Consider the following 13132-nt stretch of genomic DNA (forward strand, 5'->3'; position numbering starts at 1 on the left):
TACATTATGTAAGTGAACTTTTACATCTACATCATATTATTTTTATCTTTTCATTTTGTCCTTCCTAGCAGGATCTTATATTCTTTCTGTATTGATGGCACTGTATGATTTGAGTGTGCTTAAACCTTTAACGTTTATTGTTAAATGATGGCTCACCTTGGGTCACATTATTTGACCTAAACTCAGCAAAAGACATTTTGTAGGATAATAACACACAATGACATTTAGAGCAATGAAAACAGAGGGGATCCATCCATTTTTTATCCATTTATTATCTATACCGCTTATCCTGTTCAGGATCGCAGGAGGCTGGAGCCTCTCCCAGCTGTCATTGGGCGAGAGGCGGGGTACACCCCGGACTGATCGCCAGTCAATCACAGGGCTGACGCATAAGCCGTTTTCCCACTGGTCAAAAAACCCACTAAATGGTTGCTGAATGGTTAAGGCTACAATCGGCATCCAGACCAGGGTCAAATGACTCTGCAGTAGACCCGGGTAATTATCACTTCGGCTCCGATCGGCATTGATGTGAAAGCAAAACCTGTGTCGACACGCTAATCCCCCCCCCCCTTTCCGGCGCGATGCTGTGCTCCGTCGTTAACTTCGCCGACTCCTTGTCATCTCAGCTACAAATTCCACCCGTCTCCGTCCCAGCAGCGCTGGAACATCGTTCCAAATTTGTCGGCGCTGAGTTTGATAAACAGACTGAATGAGTAATAGATACAATAAAGATCTAACCATCTTCACTGTTTACTAACCCTGTCTCAAGCGCGTTGGTGACGTCAGACAGTGACACAGCAGAAAAAAGACCGACAGGAGTATACTTCACTGGCAATGGGAAAAGAGACAATGACATCTATAAGCAGGTCTTCCCGGGTCTAAAAAACCTGCGTCAACGTGCTAAATTTAGGTGGGAAAGCGGTAATAGAGACAGACAACCTTTAACGCTCACTCTATGGGCAATTTAGAGTCACCAGTTAACCTAACGAGCATGTCTTTGGACTGTGGGAGGAAGCCGGAGTACCCGGAAGGAACCCACGCATGCACGGGGAGAACATGCAACCTCCAAACAAAAAGGCCCACCTCTTCTGAACCGGGATTCGAACCAGGAACCTTTTAGCTGTGAGGAAATGGCACTAACCACTGCACCACCGTGCAGCCCAACAGAAGGGATTTCTTATTGAATTAATAATATCTATAATTTTTAATTTAAGAATATTTTTAATAACATTAAAATGGAAGAATTTATTAGTGGAGAAAAGCAAATGTTCATGGTGGGATAAAATGCAACCCTCGCGAAAATAATGTGATCCATGTGTTGACCTTCAATATAAAAGGTTCTTCTAACTGTAAAATCCGTATTTAAACCCCCCAACATTAGGAATGATCTAAAATTTTGAAAAGTTTTATTCACTGTCTTGCTGTTGAGTGAATATGTAGCTCAAGAGCCAACAACCTGTTCGCTTGGCCTTGCACAAAGACTGAAAACTGAAGGAAACGGTTAGCCCTCTGCCTGCACCTTTAAAACTCAACACTGAACACATCATATCTGAATTGTTGAATGCTTTTGAAATTTAAAACTGAAAAAATATTTAAATGTGAATCTTTTGACAAAGCTATGCTAGCTGTTTTCTCCCGTTTCCAGTCTGTATGCTAAGCTAAGCTTCATATTTACACTTAACCATGGGAGTTGTATCAATATCCTCATCTAACTCTCAGCAAAAAAGGGAATTGGCGTATTTGTATAGTAAGAAAGCACACAAAAGTATCACTGACTTATTAACAATATATAACTGTACATCTCCGTCTTTTCTTTGTCTTTGGTGTCAAAATTTCACATATTTGTTTTTCTTAAACTCCTTTCTCTTTCCTGTCCTTTCCCTCTCCATCTTACCCTGGAGGCAGTTACCTCAGTCTGTGGAGTCTCATTAACGTCTCAGACTCTTAACAACCACTAAAGCTTTTATTAAGGAGCTGGATATTGAACACTGGAGAGCAATATTTCACCTCGCTAACCTCCCATTGCTGAAAACTAATATCCTCTGATTTTACAGACCTTCAACACAGGAAGTAAAAAAAAAAATAAAGAGCCATTTCAATAAATACTTTAATTAAACCTTTAAATAAAGAGTTTGGCAAGTATGTGGGTGCACTGTTTTTATTTCTGCTTTGTGAGAAGCATAAAGCGTTTGCCACAGTGGGAAGGTTTCAATATCCTGCGTTATTATTCCTCTACTAAAAGTCCTGCTATAAAATTCTTCTCGGGTATTAAAATCTAGATCCCGTAAACCGACTGTAAAATTTTATTTTAATTATTGTACAAATTTCTTTCCGCTATAATCCAGTCAATACCTAGAAACATGGTCGGCTCTGCAGATAAGTACCCAGGCCCGAGTATAGGTCCAGGTGGTGCACCACACAAGGAGCACACTGCCAAGAAAAATTCAGGATTTGGTCCTGGAGAGGTTGTTTTTCTGACATAGGAATGCTTTTAAAACATAAGAGGGCATATAAGGTGAAACCCTCCATATGTGTTTGTGTAGGTGTATTTACTGTTTGTTTACCTTACATGATAATCAAGCCGGTATGGCGCCTACAGACAGCAGTGTGGCATCAGTCTTTGATCTGTCCTGCTCTGCGCTGATTCCCTGTAGAGCGCTCAACTATAATTTAAGACAGATTTAGTGGTCAGGTGGTGGAAATATTCCAGTGGTATAATAAGTGAATGACCCTGCAGTGCACATATAACTAAAGACATGGTCTTGTGAAAGAAAACATCACAGTGGTTAAAAACAGGAAAGCTACAGGAGGAAGAGGTAACTAGGAGACAAAAGAAGAGACAGGCATTGTATCTCCCTTTTTCTTTCACTCGTCGAGCCTTCACTCCAGTCTGATCTGGTCTGAAAAGATCAAAACCTTCTTAATTAAGCAACCACTCTTTCAGCCTAAAATCCACAGACACAGGGTTAGTAAACAATGTATCAACAGTGTGTATCAAACTCGACGCCTCGATGTTCGAGCGCTGCTCGGACGGAAACGGGCGAAATTTGTAGCTGAGATGACAAGGAGTCGCAGAAGTTACCGACGGAGCATAGCATCGCACCAGGAAGGGGTCTTTCTGGTCCTTCCAGTTAGCAGACAGACTTAGACTTAGACTTAGACTTAGACTCAACTTTATTGATCCCTTTGGGATGACTCCCTCTGGGAAATTCAGTCTCCAGCAGCTTATACAGTACAATACAATAGGAAAGAATCAGCACACAGAGGGTAAAAAATAAAGATCAAAATATATATATCTATCGATATATATATATATATATATAAAAAGTACAAAATTAGATAACAAAATATATAAAATATACACTCAGACACGCTGATTAGATAATATTTGAAGTGAATACAATGCAAAGAACATTCCTGAAGAAAAACAATGACTAACAAAGCCCTCTGTGATAATAGCAAACATGTCCTTTGAGCAGTGGATCATAACAACTTTGAATCATTCTGACCGTAGAGACTGAGACAGTGCGTAATATTTATGACCACTGCGCTGTTTGCTGAATGACTCAGCAGCATCCCAACACATCTTCGTACAAATGATGACGCCCTTAAGATCAGTATCATCGTCATGTTCTTTTTCATATTTTAAAGTCAAAATAAGTTAGACGAAGAAGCAGAAGCTCAATCTCATTAGTTACAGAGCAGCTTCAAAGGTTTGAGGGACATGCACTCAGTGTTTAACATGCTTAGAACAAGTGCTGTGTGCTCTGTCAGAGGAGCAACTCGGGTATGATTAACAGATGATTTGCCTTTTGTTGCTCTAATTACTCGGCTTCCTGTATTTCTTAGTTCAAATAAAGTTCTTCAGAGTTTTAACAATATAGAGTTAAAGATGCAGAGTTTACATGTGGGCCGCAGCTGAGCCTGTATCCGAATGATCTCTGTAACAACTTATGTGTTTCTTTTGTTGTGTAACTTCAGTGGGAGGTTTGGTCCAGTCTTTGGGAGAGCTGTCAGGTTACAGCAGGGGTGGCCAACCCTGCTCCTGGAGGGCTACCTCCCTGCATGTTTTAGGTTTCTCCGCACTCTAACACACCTGATTTGAATGATCTGCTCGTTATCAACCAACCGAAGTAACGAGCGAAACATTCGAATCAGGTGTGTTAGAGTGCGGAGAAAGCTAAAACATGCAGGGAGGTAGCCCTCCAGGAGCAGGGTTGCCCACCCCTGGTTTACAGAAATGTTCTGCAGAGAGATGAGACATGATATGGCAATTTTTTCATCTCCATGTGGTGTTTATCAAGTGCTGCAAGACATATCAGGGACGACATAAGCAGTCATCTCCATGGCTGGGCCTGTCTGCTTTTAAACTGCAGTGTACCAAGAACAGGCTGAACAACACGTTTTCAGATTGGCAGGTTTGTGACGTCACAAACCTAAGGAGCCAATCCTGTTAATAGACGGGGTGACGCTATGCATTATGCATTATGTGCAACCTATGGCAACCACTTTGGCGTCCGCGAGCCAGCTGTAACATTCATCGTCATTTTCAAATTCACTACTGACTACTAACGTTAATGTGACTACTGCTAATTACTACATTTCAAGCTAGCTAAGTTAGAGAAACATAGCACATAGTGGGCGGGGTCTATGCAGATTCTGGAATCTTAAATGAGGGAGGAGGAGGAGATGCCTTACAAGGTAATTAAATGTATTTAGTAGAAAAAAACATCACACACAATTTATTATTTCAAGCAGAGCATTTTATGTCTTAAAATATGACTGGAGCTGGTCTTTAAAGATTATTTTTTCCCATTGTATTTATAGAGAGGACAGTGGTGAGTGTCGGAAACAGGGAAAGAGAGAATGGGGGATGACATGCGGTAAAGGGCCCGGGGTGGGAGTCGAATCTGGGGCCACCGAAAGGACTATAGCCTCCGTACATGGGCCATCGCTAAGCTCAACAAGCACCCGTGATGTGACAATTCATGCAAGCAATGCTCATTTTCTTATCTGTTATTTTAGTCAAAATTTGTGCCATGGGTAAAGAGATTTGGTCCTCTTTCAACGTGTCATCTTGGGCTCTATAATATTAAATTTATAGACCAAATAGCAGAAATAATCATCTGACTAATTCATAATAAAGCACAGAAATTCAATGATTTGTGTGAGCAAAGAGAGCATTCCTCTGTGTCTGAGCTCTTTGATTTCTATTTGCGTTTTATTTAAACGTGTTAAATATGACAAAGTGGAGCTCAACCCACTTTATCTCCTTAAAACCTCCTTCAGACGGATTATTGAAGCTTAAGATACAGTTGTAGCCTCAGGTCCAGATAAGAGATCCTCTTTGAAGAATTTGACAGATTTTTATCCTCGCTGTAATTCTCCAGCCTCACCAGGAAGAGATGCTGTTTCAACAGCTGTCACTTCCTCCGCTCCGTGCTCCAAACCTTCCAAAGTCTGAGACATGCGGGGACTTAAGTGGACTAAATGAGTGTCACCAGGTCCTAACGTCGTTAGGCGCTGGTGTAATTCACTGAAGCTGATTACGTTAGAGGGGAGACATGATGCTCTCACGATGTCCGGCTAACAAAGCCTTCCTTCAGGTCGCTGCAGCTTCTCTTATGACATGAAAAACAAGAAGACAGAGATGCACTAAGAGGCTAGAAATGCAAATGTGACTTTACAGAGAAGCTTCTTTGAAATGTGTGTGTGTGGTATGTGCAGATTGGTTTTGTTCATTAATATATATGTGTTGCAACTTCTAAAATCCCCAGTACCCTGTTCTCCCTGGGCCTTTAATTAAGAAGTATAGAACAAACCAGACAGAAAGAGGGCAGAACATATTCATCCATGTCTACATTTACACATATTATACTTTATTTTCACAACAAAGCTGACTGAAAGTGAACTTACGCACTCAAACTACGTCATCTGCCGGGCCCGTGTTCAAAGCACAACACAGATCGCTGCCATCATGCGTTTGTGTCAAGTCTCTTCTTCCTCTTCCTCGTCCACTGCCTCTCTCTTCCTCTGTAGTGTGGGGAGTATTAAATATTAAACGCGCGGCTAACGAGAGCCGTGTCTCGAGTCGGGGCGTAGATGTCGGAGGCAGATGAGGCCGCGTGTCCCGGCATGAAAGAGAGTCGAGCAGGATTCACCAGATTACGCTTTCAAAGTGATGAGAAGCTCATTTTAAAAGAGATGGGGGGTTTTTTTTAGCTTAAAGCCACCTGGGGATTCTTCCACTTCCACTTTATGTGATGTGTCTCTGTGTGTAGGTTTATGTGTGTGTGAAAGAAACAGAAAGGCTGGTGGAGAAGCAGAGAGAAATATAAAACATTAAAAGCTATCTGGATTTATGTCTGAGGTTGTTTAACTTTACTGTACCCCATTTCCCTTTACAACTATCTATGAACCCGTATAAAGACTGCCAGACACAGTAATGATTGCCACTGTGGGCTGGAAATAATGCAGTTAACCTGTATATGAACACCTTTAGCCTTCAGCCATTGACTTACATTTTGTTGTGAATTGAAAAGGTTTGCTAAGAGGGACAAAATAACGGAATAATAAACTCATTGTATTGTATTCTTGTGGCATTTTGTTATCTAAGGCTCCTGACCCATCGAGGCACGGACTCCACTAGACCTCTGAAGGTGCGCTGAGGTATCTGGCACCAAGACGTTAGCAGCAGATCCTTTAACTCCTGTAAGTTGCGAGGTGGGGCCTCCATGGATCGGACTTGTTTGTCCAGCACATCCCACACATGCTCGATGGGATTGAGATCTGGGGAATTTGGATTCCTGCATTCCTGAACCGTTTCTGCAGTGTGGCAGGGCACATTATCCTGCTGAAAGAGGCCACTGCCATTAGGGAATACCGTTTCCATGAAGGGGTGGACTTGGTCTGCAATAATGTTTAGGTAGGTGGTACGTGTCAAAGTAAGATCCACATGAATGGCAGGACCCAAGGTTTCCCAGCAGCACATTGCCCAAAGCATCACACTGCCTCCGCCGGCTTCCCGTCTTCCCTTAGTGCATCCTGGTGCCATGCATTCCCCGGTAAGCAACACACAAGCACCCGGCCATCCACATGATGTACAACAAACCGTGATTCAACAGACCAGTCCACCTTCTTCCATTGCTCCGCGGTCCAGTTCTGATGCTCACGTGCCAATTGTAGGCACTTTCGCCGATAGACAGGGGTCAGCATGGGCACGCTGGCCGGTCCGCAGCTTTGCAACCCCATACGGAACAAACTGTTATGCGCTGTGTTCTGACACCTTTCCATCAGAACCAGCATTAACGTTTTCAGCAATTTGAGCTTCGGTAGCTCTTCTGTTGGATCGGAACACACGGCCCTGCCTTTGCTCACCATGCGTATCGAGACCAGTACACCAGTTTTCCTTCCTTGGACCACTTTTGGTAGGTACTGACCACTGCAGACCGGAAACACCCCACTGGAGCTGCAGCTTTGGAGATGCTCTGACCCAGTCGTCTAGCCATTGCAGTTTGTTCCATGTCAAAGTCGCTCACGTCCTTACGCTTGCCCTGTTTTCCTGCTTCCAACACCTCAACTTCGAGGAGAAGATGCTCACTTGCAGGGGCCATCGTAAAGAGATAATCAATGTTATTCACTTCACCTGTCAGTGATCGTAATGTTATGGCTAATCAGTGTAGAAAATGTATCATAAAGAACATGGCAAGAGACTTACAGACTGAGAAACACACTAAAACGACTAATCCTCATATAACCTCTTCTAGTTACACTGAGGACACAAAATCTTCCATCAATGCCCCAGATGCTTTATTTTCTCTTTGATGATGCTTCCTATTGGACAGCTTGTGGATTCCTCCTGTGTGGATTTACTCCCTGGCTCCGCTGGTTTTATGAGGGTAGCTTGACAGAGATGTCTTTGGATTCAATATGCCCACATATGTTAAGCCTCTAAAAGCTTCGGGAGAACTCACTTCACACCGTCACCCTTGGATGATCTTATTGTGCACATATGGTCAATGATTCATCTTCTCACTCTTCTTTCTTAAAATTAATTGACCTGTAGCTGAGCAAAGGTTTCGTCCTCAGTGCACATTCATCAAATTAATCGAGACACGCTTTTGAAGTCTTATGAGCCAATTTTACACAAAGGGAGCCACACTGACACTGTACAGCATGTGCCACCGCCGAGTCTCTGTGAGCTGCTTAACAAAGAAGACCGCACTGGATTTAAAGTACATTTAGAGAATCTTATATTAAAACTTAAAGGACTCTGTCTGCAGTGTGTAAATCAGTGGTGATTTAAGGTACTAAATACTGGTACAATGCTAAAAAGACTTAAACATACGGAACAATGTGATTTATGGGACCAAGTTGGACCTGGTCTGGTCCAATTTGGGTCAGTTGGTGTTGACAGCTGGCAGATAAAATCTTTAACCCAGAAACACCATTACAGATTTCTTATATGGCCCAAAGGTCCACTTGGAGTTTTGTGGATTTAGGTCAAAGGTCAAGGCCACCATGACCTCTCATTCATGCCATTCCAGTGAACATGACATCTCAGGAATGAAAATTCAGTACATTTGGCTCAATCGTCAACTTGGACTCAACGTTGGTCCTTTGAGAATTCTGTGGTCAAAGGTGAGATGTGCCCTGATAAGAAGTTTCAGCTAGACTTCTGGTACCCATGCATAGGTTCATGTCTGTTAAGTCCCCTTGAAGTCGTCTTTTACCAATTGAGTAATCACAATGTTGGGGCGCTGGTTTAGCTCAGTTGGTGGAGCAGGCGCCTCATATACAGAGGTTAAAGCCCTCGACGCACTGATCACAGGTTCGACTCCAGGTCTGCCGATCATTTGGCGCATGTCATCCCGCTATCTCTACTCCCCACACTTCCTGTCTCTTTTCAGCTGTCAAAAGCAAAAGCCAAAAAAACAATGGTCATCCTGCCTGCGGCCAACTTGAAGTTTCAGTATTTTTGGCTGACCACCGGGGTCAGCTCTACACACGGGTCTGTATGTGAGTGAGTGAGTGACGGTACTTTCACAGCCGTAGAGAGAGAAAGTTGGACATCGTAGCATATTGGACCTCCATTGACACAACTCTCTGTCTGTATGGCTCTGAATACTTTGTACAGGGAGTGTGCGGGGCTGCTCGTCCGCTGTCCTCACCTTTGTCCGCAGCGCGCACCTGCTTTCAGACACGTCATCGGCCTCATAAGGACAGTCCTTGTAACACATCGCACACAAAAGCGCACACTGACCTGAAGCGGTCAGCCACATGCTAGGTTTTGACCTAGTTTGGTCTATGAACTGGCTTTGATGAACACTTACTTCACTTTCATCACTTATTGGTTTGGTTTTGTTGCACCATGTTGCAAGTTGGAAACTGCACGTGTTACTTTGATGTATTTTAAAAAATGTGAAACAGATTGGCATCATAAAAAGACAAAATCTCTAATAATTTTTACAGCCGTTTTTTACCCCTTCCTTTGAAGTGTTTTGGTGAAACCGAACAAATATAACACAAAAAATGATTTAATTCAGCCTGACTTTTGGCAACTTGGTTCTTGCCTGTCAAAAAACACATGGCAGAGAAAAGGTTAGTTTTCTTTGTCTTAGTATTTCTGTTTGGTGATTCTTTGTATATCTGTAGGACTTTAATGTAGACATCATCAAATCGCTTATTGTAAAACATTCCTATTGTAGCTGATAAATGCTGCTGACTGCAATCAAATGCATTAAATAGGACTCACTCACTTATACTGACATTTACCATTTTGTAAAATCACCATTATGCCATTCTCATGTTTATTATCAGATCAATGATAAATTATTTCACTAAGTTGAGTTAACAAAGCTCGATTTCTTCAGATAATAAAATTATTTATTCCGGGAAAATGACCTGTGTTTTCTTGCGATCACGGGATTATCAAGGATAAAATGAGTGTCTGTTTCATCTGACCACGTTAGATTTCAGCCATCAACATCACTGTTCAGGGCCACTGTACGTGTCTCATGTGTTGATCAGAAAAGGGCACTTCTGGATCTGACATTTGAGCTTAAATCAGTTGCAACAGTTGTTGACACCATCTCTGCATGCGGTCATGACGGCACTCCTGGGGTCCGTTTCAGAAAGCGGGTTTAGTGGAAACCCCAGGTTTGTTAACCCTGAAATGGGGAAAACCTCAGGTTTGCCGTTTCAGAAAGAGAGGTAACTTTAACTCTGAGTTGGTTACTATGGTAACTGTGTCTGTGAACCTAACCTGGTCGCGAGCAGGTTTTCTTCAGGAAACTCAGAGTTTCGCTCTGTCTCCTCCCTCTAGAATATAAAACCCTCATTCGACTTCCTCATTCATTCAGCCCGTCTCACGCGTGTGTTTGAGCGGTTACCGAATTAAAAGAAGAACGTTGCGTCTCTGTGCTGCTCTGACCGCTTTGCAAAAGTCTTTTCTAATTATGATAAAAAAAATCAAAAGACAAATCTGTGTCAAAGTCATCATCTTTAGATTTTCCACCACCACTGCCGAGAGCACTCAAATAAGACGGCGTAAGTTTTTTTTTCTTTTTAAACTAACACAGTTGAGTTTAATCAACATGAATTATAATGTATGTGAAGTCAGCATCATGTTAGGGATAAAGCTAATGCACATTAAAACAGCCACTGAATGATATTTCATTAGTTTAATATTTAAAATATGATTGAAGTGCTTCCATGTATGTTTTTTTCTCCCGCTGGATTGCTCCTAAATGAATATAAATTTTAGCTTCCGGTCGTGATTAAGTATTAAATAAATAGACCAGTTCAAACTTGCGAATTTACTCGAGCAGCAGTTTCTTCCCACGCCGCTTCTCTCTCTTTTGCAGCTGCAGCCGTATTTTTCTAAAAACATGCTCGTATTCGCTGAACGTCCGCGTGAGGATTTCGTGCTCCACTGGTGTGACGTAGGAGGACCCTTTTTTTGTGTACCGTTGCCATGGTGAATCGTGGTATCGGGGCTCCATTAATGCTGGCTTTTTAACTCTGGCTGAACCTACTCAGAGTTGATTGAACTAACTCTGATCGGCTGTCCTGAAACCAAAAAGCCAGCGAATTTTAACTAAAGTCAAACCACAGTCCGGGGTCAGACTGAGGGCTTGTTGAACCTCCTTTCTGAAACGGACCCCTGATCTCTGCTACACATAACAGGAAACTTTGTTGTCTCCTGATAACAGGTTGATAATCTCGCTCATTCCTGACGATAAAGCTTGTTTTCTGGAAAGAACAAAATCATAAACTCATGATCTGGAAATAACTATAATTTCTATCATGTTAACAAGGCTGCACTTTTGGGCACTTAAAATGATTGTTGTCAGGGCACCACGAGAAACTAACCTGTGTTTACAGGACCTACGAGAGCGTTAGAAACACATTAACATCCACATGAGAAGGCGGAAATGTAAAGGAAGCTTTTCCATCAGAGCCATTAACCTACAATAAAAGCAGAACTGCTGTGATACAACAGAGGTCAGAGAAAATGAGTCAGTACACACTCATTAATTATACCCAAGAGCAGTGCGTGTGTGTGTGTGTGTGTGTGAGTGTTTTTGAGGGGAGAGGGGGGAAAGATGTACTTATAAACCCATTAAAAGCATCAATACTGAAGTGATCACTTTAAACAAGAGCTTTGGTTTAATCATTATCTATTAAACACCCTCAGTGTGATGTGATGCACTTAAACACACACACACACACACATTTATCGAGATATTGATGGCATGAGTGTGTGCAGGATGTGCCGGATGATCAGACTTCAGGATTTAGTCGTCCCAGCCGAACCCTGTGCTCTGTGTTAGTGTGTGTGCAGGTGTGTGTGTTCATGGACGCAGACTTTTGGAAACATCCAGAGGACACAGTTGGCTGAGTGTGGACTCTGTTCTTACTCACTGCCTTTAACAATGTGTCCTTCATCGTGAATCATATTTTAAGAGTTCACGCCAAATTAAAGCAGAAAAAAATTTCTCAACTTACCGCAGCTCGTGATGCAGACAGCTTTGATTTTATATGACCGACTTTTTCATAAAGAACAGAGCTGTGGATCGTAAACTCTGGGTTGCACGAGAACGTTTTTCCAATAAAAACGTGTAGCAGACGTCCTGATTATATCTTTAAGGCCTGACACTACTCTGAGACTACAAGACTTAACTGATTTTAAAAACAGGCTGCATCGTGCACATGATGCGCAGGACAAACTTTGAAGATAGTCATCTCTTTAATCTCTGATCAGAACAAGCACATGGAGGATTTCAAAGTAAAAGCTTTTCACTCTTTATAAGATATTATTAAGATATCATGTGTGCCACCGTGAGCACAAATCATCTCACACATTCTCATGACCTGAGGATATCTCACCGAGAAGCAGATGTAAGTAAAAAATTGCAGTTGTAGTACTGCTTTGCAGAAAAAGATCATCTATTAATACAAATTCACTAAGAATGGATTGCATATTCATTGCTCCCTCTATCTGCTCCGTCTCAAGGTGCGATTCCGAAAGCATATTGTGTTAATGATAATCAAGCGCAAACACGACCGTAAAGTTTCTCTGCCGTGCATTACTATCTCGTGGCCAGATGTCACCAGAGGGGTTCAGTAGAAGGCTTAACAAGTCTGGATGAGAAAATGTTTGGGGAGACTTCTATCTTATTGGATATTGCTGTCCTGCTCAGAAAGTACCAACATCCATCCATTATCTACACCGCTAATCCCGTTCAGGGTCGCAGGGGGGGCTGGAGCCTTTCCCAGCTGTCACTGGGCGAGAGGCGGGGTTAAACCCTGGAAAGGTTTCCAGTCAACCACAAGGCTGACACAGAGAGACAGACAACCATTCACAATCACATTCACACCTAAGGGCAATTTAGAGTCACCAATTAACTTAAAGGGCAACTTCGCCGATTTTCACCCTCAGTCCGATTATGCTATTATGGGGAGCTAATGCCATTATGGTAGGAAAAAAAATGCAATTTGGCTCTGCGCTATCGACTTCTTCAATGGGCCCTGGAAAATCTCCGCCAGACTATGTAAAGCGCGTCATCTGACGGAGGCCAGGGAGCTTGCTAAACTACACTTCCTCAATCTAGGATGCCCGCCTCCGATG

This window comes from Semicossyphus pulcher, unplaced genomic scaffold (assembly GCF_022749685.1).
Source record: "Semicossyphus pulcher isolate SPU_LCO1_2020_fin unplaced genomic scaffold, fSemPul1.0.p SCAF_14, whole genome shotgun sequence".
Lineage (NCBI taxonomy): Eukaryota > Metazoa > Chordata > Actinopteri > Labriformes > Labridae > Semicossyphus > Semicossyphus pulcher.